General features: G+C 43.6%; 1 protein-coding gene across 2 annotated transcripts in view; it reads right to left on the bottom strand.

The window, feature by feature from the left end:
- The window catches only part of CSMD1 (CUB and Sushi multiple domains 1), a 2,926,925-nt gene that overhangs the window by 1,959,461 nt on the left and 950,239 nt on the right, over nt 1-17,225 (bottom strand). The window lies entirely within an intron of this gene.

Below are 17,225 nucleotides of genomic sequence, written 5' to 3'. Positions count from 1 at the left end.
AACAACACTGGGGGGCACGCACATCACTTGGGGGCATGCACATCACTAGGGGGCACGCACATCAGTAGGGGGGCATGGACAGCACTAGGGGGTACTAGGGGAAATGAACAACACTTGTGGAGCACAGATAGCATGGGGGAGCATGGACATGGGGGGCACAGCATTGGGGGTGGTACATAGCACTGGGGGTGGTATACAACAATGGAAGATTCAAACAGCCTAAGGAGAGAGGGGGCACACCGCCCTAGAGAAGGGGGGCACACAGCACTAGAGGAGGAGGGGCACACAGCACTAAGGGGGAGGCACATCGCCCTGTGGGGGAGGGGGGCACACAACCCTGGTGGGGCGGGCACACAGCACAGGGGGAGCGGGCACATGGCACCTGGGAAGCGGGCACATAGCACAGTGGGAGCACGCAAAGGGGAGCGGACACACAGCACAGTGGGAGCATGAACATTGGGAGTGCTCACAGGGGGAGCACACACAGAGGGAGCGGGCACAAAACACAGTGGGAGCGCACACAGGGGGAACGGGCACACAGCACAGTAGGAGCTCGCACTGTGGGAGCGGGCACACAGCACAGCCAGAGCGGGCACATAGCACAGTGGACGCACGCACAGGGAAAGCGGGCACACAGCACAGCCGGAGCAGGAACATGGGGAGCGGGCACACAGCACAGTAGGAGCTCACACAGTGGGAGCAGGCACAAAGCACAGCTAGAGTGGGAACACAGCACAGTCAGAGTGGGCACAGAGGAAGTGGGCACACAGCGCAGTCGGAGCAGGCACAGGGGGAGTGGGCACACAGCGCTGAAAGCTGTGAAACTGCTGCTGGTCTTCTTCTGTGGGACGGGGCGCAGAGCGCTAACCCCACCCACAAAGTAAGTCCTTCGCACACAAGCACTGACCAGCGTTCAGTAGTGAACGCTGAATGCGCGTCTTCGCAGCGCACATGGGGATTTAAAGGGCTGGCAGCCATCAAGACGATGCTGCCGGCAGATTCCCGGGGGCCGCAGGAAAGGTCATCGCGGGCCGTATACAGCCCGCTGGCCGGAGGTTCCCCACCCCTGCGCTAAACGATCTGCCAAATAGTTTAGATAGAATGTGTTTGTAAACCATGGACATGGGAATAAGACCAAATATTTATCCGTGCACATTTCCTTGCCCTATCTATAATTTGAATAAACTTGCAAACCATACTGCCAATAAATAAAACACTAAATTTATGGAATGTAGCTTTCAGTTCATTTTTATTGTTCTCTCATCATTGGTTTCTACTACATTTTAAATGATCTGGTTCCCATACTTTAAATATATATATATATATATATATATATATATATATATATATATATATATATATATATATATAAATAAAGGGAACCTGTCAGCAGGTTTTTACTATACAGTGGTATGGGCAGTGTTTTATCAATTGTATACTTTTTGATAATAGGGAGAAGTGATGATTAAAAGAAGACTATAATATAAACTCTTCCTATTACAGTTTACAGCTTGTTCCAAATCCTCATTTTATGGACTGATAGTTCAGTAAACAGACTAGATGAGGTCCTGCTGTGAGCCTGACATCCATTTATTGTTCCCAGTGCACATAACATCTAGCGAAATCTCAGAAGAACATGGAGCACTGATGAAATCAGCTATTTATAAGGATTCTTTATTTAAGAATCCCTCCTAACTGAGGCTCATTCCCATAAGTATGTGTTTGCCAGTTGCCTGATAATCTCTTTTTACAGGTGGTTTAGTTGCCTCTAGCTTATAATTCATTCTCTGCTTGCTGTAAAGTAAATCCATTGTCCATGTAGGAGGGATTTAACCAGGCTCATAAGTATACAAAGAATTAAAAAAGGTAGAATTGATTATTGTTAGGGATGATCGAATACCTCAAATATTCGGCTTCGCGAATATTTTCCGAATAGGTCGCTGCTATGCAAATATTCGATGCGCAATGTAAGTCTATGGGAAGCTCAAATAGTTCTGATTAGTTGTTATTCAGGTTTCTCATAAACTTACATTGCACATCGAATATTCGCAAATAGTCGAATAGCGGCGACCTATTCGGAAAATATTTGCGAAGCCGAATATTTGAGGTATTCAATCATCCCTAATTATTGTACAAATGAGATTGGCAACAAATCAGATTCAGGCTTTAAGTATTGAATGAACTCGCAAATTTTCTCTACTAGTGGTGAATGCGTGCTGCAATGCAAATTGGACATAATTTCATACAAAACCGTAAAAATGGGCTGGACAAAACTGTTGGCACCATCAACTTAATACTTGGTTTCCCACCCGTTTGGAATAAATAACTGCAATGAGTCCCTTCCTATAACCATCAACAAGCTTCATACACCTCTCAACTGGAATTTTAGACCACTCTCCTTTTGCAAGCTGCCCCAGGTGTCTCAAATTTGAGAGGTGCAATCTTTCAACAGCAATTTTAACACCTCTCCACAGATGTTCAATTGGATTTAAATCCGTCCTCATTGCTGGCCATTTCAGAACTCTCCAGCGCTTTGTTTCAGCCCACTCCTGGGTGTTTCTTGAAGTATGTTTTGGGGTCATTGTCCTGCTTTAAGACCTATTACTAGAGATTGGCAATCCTCTTTGAAAAAGGATCACCAATTTCATATTTGGTACGAGCCTTAACTCATTCTGGTCAGGCTCAGATTAACGAGCACTTTTCTCAAAAATCGGCAAAGATTGTTTTTGTTCGGTAACTGTTCACGGTTATAATAATGCAACCTTAATATCCCTTTGGTTAGGATAGTGGTGCTGTAAAATGAGTGGGGGAACATGTTTGATGAGTTAAGGGGGTAGGGAGAGGTGAGCGGAGTGGAGGACAGTTTTTTAGTTAACTTTAGTGAATGTTCTGTCAGCCAGTCAGGGTGCAGAAAATATCCACAACATTCAGACAAGGGGTTGTGTCATTGGCTTTCTAAGTTACATGTCCTTCTGCATATAAAATGTGAACATGCGGCATCAGCACAATTTTGTGAGTGCTACAGCTTCAGCACGCTGCTGCTGCCTCTGCTGCTGCTAGACAGTTAGCTTAACTAATGGGTTTAATTGTAGGTAGTGAAGATAGTTATAAGGGCGATAGTGTAGAATAGGGAAGATGCACGGGCATGCAGTGTGTGGAACGTTTTATGCCACAAATCGTCATTTCATCATCTAATGATTGCTAATTGTGTGGTCCTTCCAAAAATTGCTATTTCACCATATTTGGATTGCAAAATCTGTGATCCAGACAAAAATTGCCATTTCATCATTTAAATAGTGTAACTGTGTGGTCCAGCCCAAAATTGCTATTTCATCATCTAAATAGTGCAAAATCTGCCATGCAACCAAAAATTGCAATTTCATCATCTAAATAGTTGTAATTGTGCGAGGCAGGTCAAAATTGCTATCTCATCATCTAAATAGTGTCAAATCTTTGATCAAGCCAAAAATTGAAATTTCATCATCTAAATAGAGGTAATTGTGGGGTCCAGCCCAAATTTTCTATTTCATCACCTAAATAGTCATTGCTAATTTAGTGACAGGTGACTGTTAGATGTGGGCCTAGGGTTGTAAAACAGCTGGTTAAAATAGGGGAAAGGTACATCAAACATGAGTAGGAAATCTCAGAGTCATGTGGAAGCAGGAATAGAGGTGGTGTTGGAGGTGTATGTGGGGTAGGCCCTAATGTCACTGAAATCTTGACTGTACAAACACCGGCTCGTCCTATTCAAAGACAACTGACAACTTCTGTTACTGGATGGGCTACTCAACTCCCTTTCTTTGTCAGCTTCATAGTGGTATGACTTGTAGATGTGTAGATGGGGGCCAGAAAGAGCATGTCTTACAGAGTTTGGCAAGCGCTGCATCAAATGGCCTCTCCTCCTCTTCCTCCACCTCAACATCACACACAGTGCAATCCTGAGTGGTGGCACCCCAATGACCCTTGCTTCCCCCTGCATCACAACTCTTCAACTGACCAACAGTGGCAAATCACAGATTGGTGAATCTGCAGAGCTATTCACCTATTTTATTCTGGCAGTGAGGGCATCAGATATCTTCTCTAAAGATTTACAGACTCAAGAGGAGGAAAGCATGTGCACTGATGCTCAAACATTTTCTCAGTTGGATCTGGAGGCAGATGAAGTAGGGTCTGAGCAGAATATAGATCCTTGTCACTAGACATTAAACCCCAGAGGTGGAGGTGATGATGATAGCTGGGGCGCCTGTATACTGTGCTGTCAGGGCAGGAAAAGGAAGAGGGTGACAGTCAGGTGCTAGATCCCACTTGGTGTGAAACCAGAGGTAGGCAGCTGAGAAGCTCAGCCGAGGAGGTGGAGGAGAAGGAAGAAGATGAGGTTAAGTTGCCGATTTCCACACAAACACTTAGTGATGCAACTATAACAAGCATTGCATCCTCAGCTACAACTGTTGCAGCAGCGGTCAGGGGTCTGCAGTCGCATGAGTGTCAAGGGTTGTCTGGCTTGGGCCTTTTTTGAGACAGAAAAGACTAACCCAACTTATGCTATCTGTCAGCTTTGTAAAAAAAGACTCAGCGGGGGCAGAAATTCCTATAATTTGACTACTAAATACATGACCCGGCACATGCACAACTAACATGGTTTATTCTGGGAATCTTACTGCACTAGACGCGGCCTAGTGGAATTGGCCATCTCTCTGCTCTCCATCAACTGCATCTGCTGCTTCTTCCTCCTCCTTTACTGTAGCAAGTGTTCTCACACAGGTCTCTGGCTGCAGAGCCTCAACTTGCTTTCCTGCAAAAAACAATATCTTTTTGTTTAATGGACAAGTCTACCACCAGCTGAGGGGGACCGCGATGGGGAGTCCAGTGGCCCCATCGTATGCTAACCGCCTCCTCGGCTGGTGGGAGGAGACTTGCATTTTTGGTGATTTTTCCCCTGTTCCCCAGGACAAGGTGGTCCTATGGTGTCGTTTCATAGATGACGTATTTGTCCTGTGGAGGGGTACAGAAGACGAAATTGTAAGTACTGTCGCTGCACTTAACGATAACCCTTTCGGTCTCTATTTCATTTGTGAATTTGACAAATGGAAGCTGCCCTTTTTGGATGTCCTTGTGGAGAGGGATTCTATGGGTAACATTCATACCAGTACCTATAGAAAACCGACTGCAACTAACTCACTCCTACGTTGGGAGAGCAGTCATCCAAATAGCCTGAAGAAGGGCATCCCAAAGGGTCAATTCCTCAGGCTTAAATGAAATTGCTCAGATGAGCAAGGTTTTCGTGAACAGGCCCGTGACTTGAGCCTCAGATTTCATCACAGAGGTTATCCAGACCATGTCATAAACAAGGCCTTTCTAGAGACCCAGCAGAAGACTAGGAATGATCTTTTACACGGACCGGGGAGACCAACACCTGATGAGGATATTATTCGCTTTATCACTACTTTTAATAATGGATCAGGGGAGGTGAGACGGATCCTTGAGAGGCACTGGTCCATTCTCAAAATGGATGATGACATTGAAAAATGTCTTCCTAATACTCCTTCGGTGACGTACAGGAAGGCCCGCTCTATTAAAGAGAGACTTGTCCACAGCCACTTTTCTAGCCATACTAAAACATGGCTGGTCAACCCTGTTAAGGGCTGCTATAAATGTAGTGGATGCATTGCATGTGGGTCTCTTAATCCAGGGAAATTCTTTTTCTCCCATGTTACGGGGAAACGCTATGAGATACGAAGTTTCATCAATTGTAGGACAAAGGGCGTCATCTATAAGGCCACGTGTGCTTGCCATAAGGAGTATATAGGTAAGACCAAAAGGGAATTCAGAAGGAGGATTGGGGAGCACATCCGGGACATCCGCTTGGGTAACGACACTCCTGTGGCCCGCCACGTTGCGGAGTACCACACGGGGGACCCCAAATCAATTAGTTTTCAGGGCATTGATGTTGTGGCTCCTCCCTTTAGAGGAGGTGATTGGGACAAGAAAATTCTCAAACAGGAAACCAAATGGATCTTTTGGCTGAAGACATGCAAACCATTGGGTCTTAATGACACTCTTTCCTTCGCACCCTTTGTGGTGGATTAGGTTAGATCAGTGCCAGGAGGGCTAGTCGTCGTCCGAGTGGGGGCACCATCCACCACTCTGTCTTAGGGTGCCGACCTCCACAAATAGGTAGGACCAGCTTTAGCTATAGGTATCGTAGTCGTACTATCTGGCGGAGGTATTTTTCTGCTTTGTCCTACCCATCCCCAACATTTGCATTGTTTTGCTAGTTGTCTTGCCATCTCCATTTTTGCATCATCCCCATTTTATGTGCTTTTTCAACTCCGGTCTCGCCTCTCCTGGTCCTACTTTTCACCATATTTTGTTTTTTTCTGACTTTTTTTATTTATTTCTTCTGATTGCTATGATCTCTTTTTAGGAATTACACCTTCTTGCGGTTTTTATCTGGCCATTTTTTATCTTGTTGCTATTTATAAAGCTTGCATGCCTTACCTGGGTTCCCTGTGACATGTGTCAGGGGTTCTTTTTGGTCGCCCATTCTCTGTGCAGATGGGCTTGCATTAATATTAATGGTTCGCTTTATCGCTATAATGGCGATTCTATCAGTGGCCATTTTCTTGTAGCCATGTGTGTGTATTGAGTATGGCTGCCATAGTTACGCTGTTGGTGATGCGCACGTCGCGGTCCCGATCACGTGACCCGGAAGTGAGCTCACCATGTGTTTGCGGATGTGACGTCAGATGCCACTCTAAGCAACCGGCACTTTTAAAACTCGGCGGCGTGGCTTGTTGGACGCGCTCTGCCCAGGATTCTCTTGGTCCTGATGGAAGTAAGTGTACTCGCTGCGCGCTTGTTTTGTGTCGGTGTGCTTTTGTGGCGAGGACTCTTGTGTGATGGAGTTTGTTTGTTTTGTTTGTTCCACAGTAATTTTGTGCCATATTGTGTGGGTCATGTTTTGACCGGACGTCTCCCCTGATGATATAATTTAAGAAACGCGTTGGGAGAAGCATGTACACCGCCAGATGTACGTTTGTAACCTGTGGGGATCCTGAGTCATAGGTCTGAGGACCAGGTTATCCTGCTTTTGGTAATCAAAACCATCCAGCACTAGGTGTTTATACTAACCAGGAAATAGGTTATACGGCAGATGGGGTAAGACCGTTCCTTTTCCTATTTTTTTGCTACTGCCGTTATTATTGCGACATATTGTAGCATTGACAATTGACACAATATTCACATCTTTAACCATAGGGTGTTTTAAGAAGAGCCAGTTGGTCCGAGTGTGGATCATGATAAATGGTCTCTGACTATTTTCTCTAATTGTTCTTGTACTTTCCATTTTAATTTAGGTCCTATTCTGACCTTTTCATTATTTGTTAATATTAAAAGTTAATTTTTAGGCGTAATCATTATTATTCACCTTGCTATTACTGTCCATTTTCTAGTGAATTATTACCCAGTAGCTATTTACTTTACATCTCTCTGCTCTCCATCAACTGCATCTGCTGCTTCTTCCTCCTCCTTTACTGTAGCAAGTGTTCTCACACAGGTCTCTGGCTGCAGAGCCTCAACTTGCTTTCCTGCTACAGTTGGGATGAGTGAGGGCCCATCAGCTGTTATGCAAGTGGACATGCTGCTGTTTTTGAATGATCTGAGACACTTAGCACACCACATCTTTCTCAATCCACCATAACATCTCCATCTGCACCTACTCCACTGTCCACAAGTTTGTCATGTACACCCTACTCCCCCATTTCTCAGCACTGCAGCCATCCTTTGATCACACAGTTTACTTTTGAGTCCCTCTAAAGGTATTGTCTATGCCTTTGTTTTTGCATAGCATGAAATTTAATAGGGTTTGGATATGTTCATCAAGGCGTTCGTCGAACACAAGTGAAGTCAGCAAACACAAACCAAATTGAATCTTGGGGGGTTCGGTCATCTCTACATGTGACTTAGGATGCACACCCAGCTTCCTGACACTGGACATTACAATGCAACCCAAAATCCTTTAGTACTCTTTAGATTTTATGGCACCCAATGCCAGAGGCAGCAACACAACCCCAAAACATCTTTGAACCTCTACCATATTTGACTTTAGGTATTATGCTTTACTTTTTGTAGGAGTTATTCCATTTTTGATAAGCAGTAGAATTATATGCTTCACTGTAAAGCTCTATCTTGGTTTCATCTGTCCATAAAATGTAACCTGGCTTTATTAGGTCTCTGTGATAGCATGGTGTTCTCCTGGGTCTCCTGCCACAGTGTTTAATTCACATGTCAACAGATGAACCACTAAGTCCAAGTAAAAAAAGGACAATTGAACAGCCTCATAGACTGTCAATGGTAAAAATGCTACCCATGAAAATATGGACATTAATCACATATCTAAAAGGGAAGTGTGAAATAGCTCTAAAAAAAAGCACATTATATTCTCTAGTTCTGAGCTGTTTTCTGACTCTTTATGCCACATCTATCACTACCACAGTTTCATATCATTGGTACTTCTGGCACTCATGATGCTTCTGGTGCATTTGGAGCTTGTGGCGCTCAGACTCAAGATGGGGAGATGTGCATCATTGTTCTAAGGTCTCTCTAGACCCAAAAACATAATAAAAGAGTGCAATATATGGTAGAAAAGGGAAAACCATAATATGCTTAACTGTTATAGGCCCTCACCTGACTCTTTATGCCAATTATGCCTAAGCAATTTCCTCCACACATATCTTTGATTCTTCCATCATGAAAGTCCAGGGGGACACATGGGGGATGAAACATGTTAATGACCTTAATATCATGCATGGCCTCCACATAATCTCATGGACTTCAGTGTTGGAAGAAATGAAGACCTGTGCAGAAGCATTTTTGGAATTTGGAATAAGACAGTAGAAAGTTTAGGGCAGTTGATTAGAATGTTTGTTTTATCTCTTTCCCAGCAAGCAAAAGAATCCAGCAAAATGGCGGCCCTCTGGATGATTCCAGAGTTTGAAAATTTTATCAAATTCATAACAAATTGCTATGGACTAGTCAGGTTTTCTCTACCGTTTTGGTTAGTTTTTTACTACCTTTAGCCCTTTAAAATATGTGCAAAAATCTAATTGTAAAACATTTCTCCAGGGTATTTTTCGAAGCCAAATGTTTGTATGGCATAGTATTAACTCTGAAGCAATGCTTGCTATAATGATGTGACCTCTTCTAACTGGGGCTAAATTTATTGCTGAGTCACCTAAGCAATATTTGATTGACATTGCTTTAAGGCAGTTTTGTTTACAGGAAGAATTATTAGACAATTGAACTCATTAATGAGGGGTTAGCGTAATTGTAAAATATCTGAATCATTATTAAACAATGTGACAGCTTGTTGGGCTTTTTGGCATTGCTCCAATCCATAACTTAAAATAGGAATTATGCCTTGTCTTGTTAACATCATATTACTGTTTGACAATACAATGCGCACTTATTTATTTTGAAACCTTCAAAACAGCCCCTTAAGCAAAGCAGTAAGGAGCAGTCAGTAGGATTTAATATCAAGCCGATGGAAGGTAATTTAGAGTGCACATGTTCTAACGATATTGTAAAATAAGGAAAACCTAATTGGTTGGATCTAAAGTTTCCTTCTGTTAAAAAATCTAATTAAAAAATTAATCTTTTTATATCTAAGGAATAGAGATGAGCTAATTTCTTTACAAAGAATTTTTTTCCTAACATTTTATAAAACTATGGACTTACCTGAATCTGAAATGTTTGCAATTCACTTTGCACTAATTGTTGATTTGTGGCGACCAGGGAAAAGTTAAAAAATTATAAGGCCTCTGTGAGATTATTACCTTGGTATTTGTAAGCCAAAACCAAGAGTGAAACAATCAGAGAAAAAGTATAATAGAAACATGAGCACCACTTCTCTGTTTTAGCTTACAAATGCTCAATGCATGCATGTGGCCTAATACTGACTTTTCATCTCTCCTGTCCCACCACCTGCCTACTGAGTATCTCATCCTCTTCTGCCTTCTTCAGTCACCATTGGCTCTTTCAGCGCCTCAAACGCCAAAGTCCACATCATGACATAACATCTCACCCCATAAAATGGTGCATCACAACATTCACAGTGAAGTCTGATGCATAGGGCGGCTTTTCACGGTGCAACATCGCACGTGCGATGTCGGTGGGGTCAAATCGAAAGTGACGCACATCCGGCGTCACTTTCAACATCGTTGTGTGTAAATCCTAGATGATACGATTAACGAGCGCAAAAGCGTCGTTATCGTATCATCAGTGCAGGCTCCGACTTTTTCATAATTACGCTGCCGCGACAGGTACGATGTTGACCCTCGTTCCTGCAGCAGCACATATCGCTGTGTGTAAAGCCGCAGGAGCGAGGAATATCTCCTTACCTGCCGCAGGCGGCTATACAGAAGGAAGGAGGTGGGCGGGATATTTACATCCTGCTCATCTCCGCCCCTCCGCCGCTATTGGCCGCCTGCCGTGTGACGTCGCTATGACGCCGCCTGACCCGCCCCCTTAGGAAGGAGGCGGGTCGCCGGCAAGAGCGACGGTCGCAGGGCAGGTGAGTGCATGTGAAGCTGGCGTAGCGATAATTTTCGCTACGCCAACTAACACAAGATATCGTACCTGCGACGGGGCGGGTACTATCGCGTGCGACATCGCAGCATCGGCTTGCGATGTCGCAACGTGCAAAGCCCGCCTTAGTCCTAGCATCAAGTGCAGAAGGCTAAAGAGGATGATGCATGTCAGAAGACCGGACAGTAAGCTGTAATGAGCAATAAGGTATTTTTTTCTTTTTTCATGTAAAAAGATTTTTTCCCAATAATGAACATTAAATTAACATTGACTAATTTCAATAAGAAGTGCATTTTCCTGCCAAATTTGTGCAATCTGATGAATTTGAATCTTGGCAGATATGCTCATCTCTACTGAAGGCATTACATTAAATTAAATTTAGCCTATGTTTATCTGTTTGGCAAATTGTTAGTTTTAGTAATTGTAAAATAAAAGCATCATCTATAAATGACGCGAATGAGAGATTCTGGAAGGATAGCCATGTTGGTCAATAGTTTTCGTGTTAGCACATTGACGAGGAATATCATCAAGATTATCCTATCAGTTTTAAGTGGAACATCTTTTGTCCCTATTAAAACTAAACTTTATAAAGATAACTCAGTAACAAAAATAGAAAACAATATACTTGTTGCGTCCCCAGAACATACACAACTTACAAAGCACCATCATAAAGATTTTAAAGAAATTATCATCACACTCTAAATTCCTTATTAGTAAGCTCTCAAACCTTGGGATGGAATGGACACAAACTCCTGGCAGATGCTGCACTTCGTAGGATATTACCTCCAGACACTAGTGCTGCAAAGCAACAGTGCAAACCACTGACTCACAGTGTACACTACATGTAAATGACCAAACCTCCAGATGAAAAAAGCTATTCGTTTCTCAGTCGGTAGATATGCTATGACCAGAAAATTTTCATAATGCCCTTTAAAGCTAAAACTTTCAGAATGTGAGATCTTGTGTCTCTAATTAAGAGTGTTCTATCTAGCACATATTCAGCAGTTAATTATGTATTTAACACCCTTATCAATAACTGAATGTCAAATCCAATTGGAGCAGAATAGTAGAAAAATGTACTTTTATTAGTAACATTTAAAAGACTAAGTCTATTTGAAAAATAAAAACCTATATCAGTAAGGTGTGGTGTATCGGGGCCAGTAGTTAGTATTAATGCACTGTACTATCTATTCAGTGTAATATAAGTAGCACTCTACTCTGAGACTAATAGCAAAACAGTCTACCTCATATATTTTATTGTGTTAGGGTACTTTCACACTTGCGTTGTTTTCCTTCCATTACAATCCGCCCTTTTGGAAAACAGCGTAGTCCGTTAACGGATTCCGCTGTTTCCCATAGACTTGTATGGATGACGGATTGTTCCAAAAGTACCTGCGTTCCTTCTGCTGTGCGACTCTCCGTTGCTTCCGCCCAGCGGGAGGAATGCAGCATGTAACGTTGTTTTGAGCAGCGGAATCCTCTGGATTTCACTGTGCATGCTCTTTTTTTTTTTTTTTTTTAAATCACAAACTTTATTTTGGCTCGTGGTGGCCGAACGTTCAGCTGAGCGCCCGCCCACCAGCATGTCCGGGCACCGGCAAGTGACAGCGCTCAGATGATCACCCGGCGGCCGGCTGCAGGGAGCGATCAGCTGATCACCCGGCGGCCGGCTGCAGGGAGCGATCAGCTGATAACCCGGTGGCCGGCTACTGGGAGCGATTAGCTGATCATTCACAATAGTCTGCCGCCGGTAAAACTGTAAAAAAAAAATGATCAAAACGGATTCCGTTGTTTTGCAGCATCCGTTGCATCCATTGTGCCACTATATGCAACACATCCGTTGCATCCGTCACACAACGCAATGTAACGGATACCGTTCAACGCAAGTGTGAAACTAGCCTTAATAGTTAAAAAGTGTTACATTTTACTGCTGGTCATTTGACAGTGTCTCTAGTGTGCCAGTTAGTCTGATTATTTGACAGCACAGAGTGAAATACACAAATGCTTTGTCTCAGATATTTTTTTACTGGCGAGCAACAATTATATTAACTGCCTAAGCAGAGGAAGTACAAAGGAAAGAATTGCATTATCTTGGAAATTACAATAGTCAAATCGCAACAGGATCACCTACAGACAACACGGTACCAGAAACCAACAGCCAGGAATGGTTTCCTTGCCTGTGATAGCCATCACCCAAATCCACTTCGCAGGGCATCCCAAAGAGTCAATACCTTCGACTGCAGAGAAACTTTTCAGAGACTAGTGGCTATAACACCAGGTCTAGGGACTACAGTGGGGGAAATAAGTATTTGATCCCTTGCTCATTTTGTAGGTTTGCCCACTGACAAAGACATGAACAGTCTATAATTTCAAAGGTAGGTTAATTTTAACAGTGAGAGATAGAATATCCAAAATAAAATACAGAAAATCACATTGTATACATTATAACATTTTTTTTACATATGTATACATTATATAAATAAGTATTTGATCCATACCAACCATTAAGAGTTCTGGCTTCTACAGACCAGTTAAACGCACCTAATCAACTCGTTACCTTCATTAAAGACAGCTCTCTTCAATTGTCACCTGTATAAAAGACACCTGTCCACAGACTCAATTATTCAGTCAGACTCTAACCTCTACAACACAGGCAAGACAAAAGAGCTTTCTAAGGATGTGAGGTGCACCAAAATTCCTCATGACATGTGCACAAACCTCATCATCAACTACAAAAAACATCTGACTGCTGTGCTTTCCAACAAGGGTTTTCCCACCAAGTATTTAAGTCTTGTTTGCCAGAGGGATCAAATACTTATTTCTCTCTGCAAAATGCAAATAAATTCATACAATGTGATTTTCTAGATTTTGCTTTGAATATTCTATCTCTCACTGTTAAAATTAACCTACCCTTAAAATTGTAGAATGTTCATGTCTTTGTCAGTGGGCAAACTTACAAATCAGCAAGGAATCAAATTCTTATTTCCCTCATTGTACTTGATCATTTCCTGCAGAAAGGGTATCCCTGAAGGATACTGGGAGACACATATCGCCTTGCACAGGACTGAAGTGTCCTACTTGCCCCACATAACAGAGACGACACAAAATAATGAATCCTTTTTGTGGCTACATATGTGGCCATCAGAATGTTCAGGTTTTCTTGCAGGAACTATGAAATATATTGTGTGCAGACACTGATTTAACCACAATAATCCCGGAACGCCCAATAGCCACCTATAGGAGATGCAGGAACCTTAAAAACTGGCTTGTACAGAATCACTTTACTGACCCCTGATGAGGTAGAACATGGCTCGACCGTGGCGTGTTCGACACTTTTAAATGCAGGGATTGTAAGACCTGTGACTATATTCTAAAAAGCAAAACCTTTACCAGCGCAGCTATGGGACAGCTTTATGATAACAGTGATTGGCCAACTGACGCATGAAAGGGGTAGTGTAAATGACCACTTGAGACGGCCCCAAAAATGACATGGGCAAAACCAAAAGGAAGTTCCTCAGAAGAATTCTTGACCATATGGGATATATCAGGAGGAAGGAGGAGGCCACCTTATCGAGATATATGTTCGAGATGCATCCTGAGAACCCTTATGGTTTTCACTTTCAGATGCTGGAGGTCATACGTGTAACCCCAAGAGGTGATGATTGGAATCGCCGCCTCCTGCAGAAGGAGTGTAGGTGGATTCATCGTCTAAAATCTCTAGGTCTCATAGTTATCAATGAGGCATGCTTACTTCATTAATGGGTAGTCAAGATGACATTCCAACTTATTCTCCTATTTTTGATACTTGCTCAATCGAGTAGTGAGCAGTGGCGAGAACACTCGCTCATCACTAATGATGATGTGTTCATCTCTTAATACATTTTGTGGGTTTTACTATAACAAATTTCAATTCAACACTGGAGTATAACACATCCGTTGTTATGTAAAATGGTTATCAACTACCTGCACATCCACTTTTAAGGTCCCCTTCACATGTCAGTGAAAAACACACACGTTTTTCACTGACATGATAAAGGTGTGTGTGTCCCTCCTTGTACAGGGATTTTGGTGCACGTGTGATCTCCGTGTGCTATCCATTATAATAAACAGAGATCATGCACTTATACCCACTTGTCCACGCTCCTGCTCTCCGTGGTGCTGAAGTCTCCCAAGATGCTGTGTCCGATTGATGCTAACTCCCCGTTGCTGTTACTTCTGGGTTGGCTGTGCAGTAAATATGCATGAGCCCTGAAGCAGAGACAGCAGCAGCTGAAGAATGCATTGCTGGAAACAGGTGAGTTTATATACCTTTTTATTTTAAATGTACGTGTTTTTTCTGGTACAGGTTTCATTGATCTCACCACTGTGTGGTCCATGGGATATCAGTGACAGACATGTCTCCATGCGAAACACATGGACACGCTTGTGCGCCGCACGGAAACATGTCAGTCAGAAATCGCTGATGTGTCTGCAGACCAATTGATTTTATTGGGTCTGCGTATGCCCATGATCCTGGTACATATAAAAACTGCAACATATGTATGAGAATCACTGTTGTGTGAAGGAACCTAAAATAAAGCAGTTATCAGTCTAAAATAAAAATAACACAAACTCATCTCCTGTACTGGCCTGTTCTAGCAATGTCAGAGGTAAGATTATGGGCCTCACATGACACTATAGTGGGCTTTACACGCTGTGACATCGCTAGCATCGGCTAGCGATGTCGAGCGCGATAGCACCCGCCCCGTCGTACGTGCGATATTGTGCTATCGCTGCTGTAGCGAACATTATTGCTACGGCAGTGTCATACGCACATACCTGCTCTGCGACGTCACTCTGGCTGGCAAACTGTCTCCTTTCTAAGGGGGGGGTTCGTGCGGCATCACAGCAACATCACACGGGAGGCGTCCAATAGAAGCAGAGGGGTGGAGATGAGCGAAACGTAAAATCCCGCCCACCTCCTTCTTTCCGCATTGCTAGTGGAGGCAGGTAAGGAGATGTTTGTCTCTCCTGCGGTGTCACACACAGCGATGTGTGGTGCCGCAGGAGCGAGGAACAACATCGCTAATAAGCATTAAACGATTTTTTTTTTCAGGACAACCTCTCCTCGGCAAACGATTTTGACCACTTTTGCAATCGTTTAAAGGGAACCTGTCATCAGAAATTTTGCTTTAAACCTAAAAGTTTCCCCCTCTGCAGCTCCCTGGCTGCATTCTAGCAAGGTTCCTGTACTTTTTGTGGCCCCTTTTAAACCAAATTAAATACTTTATAAACTTGTACCTTTTGCTATGTAAATTTTGTAAATCGTCCATGGGGTCGGGCTCTCTGCTGACCGTTGCTGTTCCTCCAGCACATTGACGCCGTCCCCCCACGCTCCATTTCATCCATCAGGACGCCGCCCACTGCGCCCGAGGTGCCGCCCACGCCAGGATCGCTGGTGACGTGTGTCACAAGCACGAAATTATGGGCGGCGCTGTGATTGCATCGCAAGTGCCCGCCCATAATCTTGTGGACACGCTTTCCCCCACTGCCTCCAGCGTTCTGCGCAAGCGCTCGCCGGCCAAATGACCTGATGTCACCTCCTTCCCATCTTACCCTGCAGCAGGGCAAGATGGGAAAGAGGTGACGTCAGGTCATCTGGCCAGCAAGCGCTTGCGCAGAACGCTGGAGGAAGAGGGGAAAGTGCGGTCACGAGGTTATGGGCGGCACTTGCTGATGACACTCACAGCGCCGCCCATAACCTCGTGCCTGCACAAAACGTCACCAGCGGTCATACGTGCACACAGTGCACAGTCCCGCTACAGTCGCACAGCGCATGCGCGGGACCACGAGCGCCCAGGGGCGGCGTCCTGAGATATGAAATTCAGCATTGGGGGAGGCGTAAATCTGCTGGAGGAACAGCAACGGTCACCAGAGAGCCCGCCCCCATGGACGATTTACAAAATTTACATAGCAAAAGGTACAAATTTATAAAGTATTTAATTTGGTTTAAAAGGGGCCACAAAAAGTACAGGAACCTTGCTAGAATGCAGCCCAGGAGCTGCAGAGGGGAAAACTTTTAGGTTTAAAGCTAAATTTCTGATGACAGGTTCCCTTTAAGGTCGCTTAAAAGTTTAACACGCTGCGATCTCGTTAATGAAGCCGGATGTGCGGCACAAATACCGTGACCCCGACGATAGTTCATTAACGATATCGTAGTGTATAAAGCCCACTTATGTCTCGTCAGCCCTGCAGCCAATGAGCACCCTGATTAGGTTGCTGTGCTCTTTCTAATTCTGTTTGTCCAAGATTGAGAGGAATTCAGTGAGCATGCAGCCTCTCAAAAGCAGCTACGAGCCCTGGGAGAGCTACTGACATCGCATAAGTATACTAGATTTTTATCTTATGTGATGGGACTACTTTATTTAAAAAGTGGTTGCCCCAGGAGTGGACAGCCTCTTTAATGCAGTTTTATATATGATTGATTTTATTAGCGTAGCTATAACACAATATGTATGTGCACATGCAGAGTATTTTAACAAAACACAAACAAAAGAATACAGGATCAGTGCTGCTGTATTCTTTTGTGTTTTGTGTAGTTATAGCAGCTGGCACCTGTTCACACTTGATGTTTTATTTGATGATGCAGTTTTTTGGTTTTT

Source organism: Anomaloglossus baeobatrachus, chromosome 3 (genome assembly GCF_048569485.1).
Source record: "Anomaloglossus baeobatrachus isolate aAnoBae1 chromosome 3, aAnoBae1.hap1, whole genome shotgun sequence".
Lineage (NCBI taxonomy): Eukaryota > Metazoa > Chordata > Amphibia > Anura > Aromobatidae > Anomaloglossus > Anomaloglossus baeobatrachus.
Note: the sequence above shows the minus strand (reverse complement) of the source record. Positions and strands in the feature narration are given on the sequence as shown.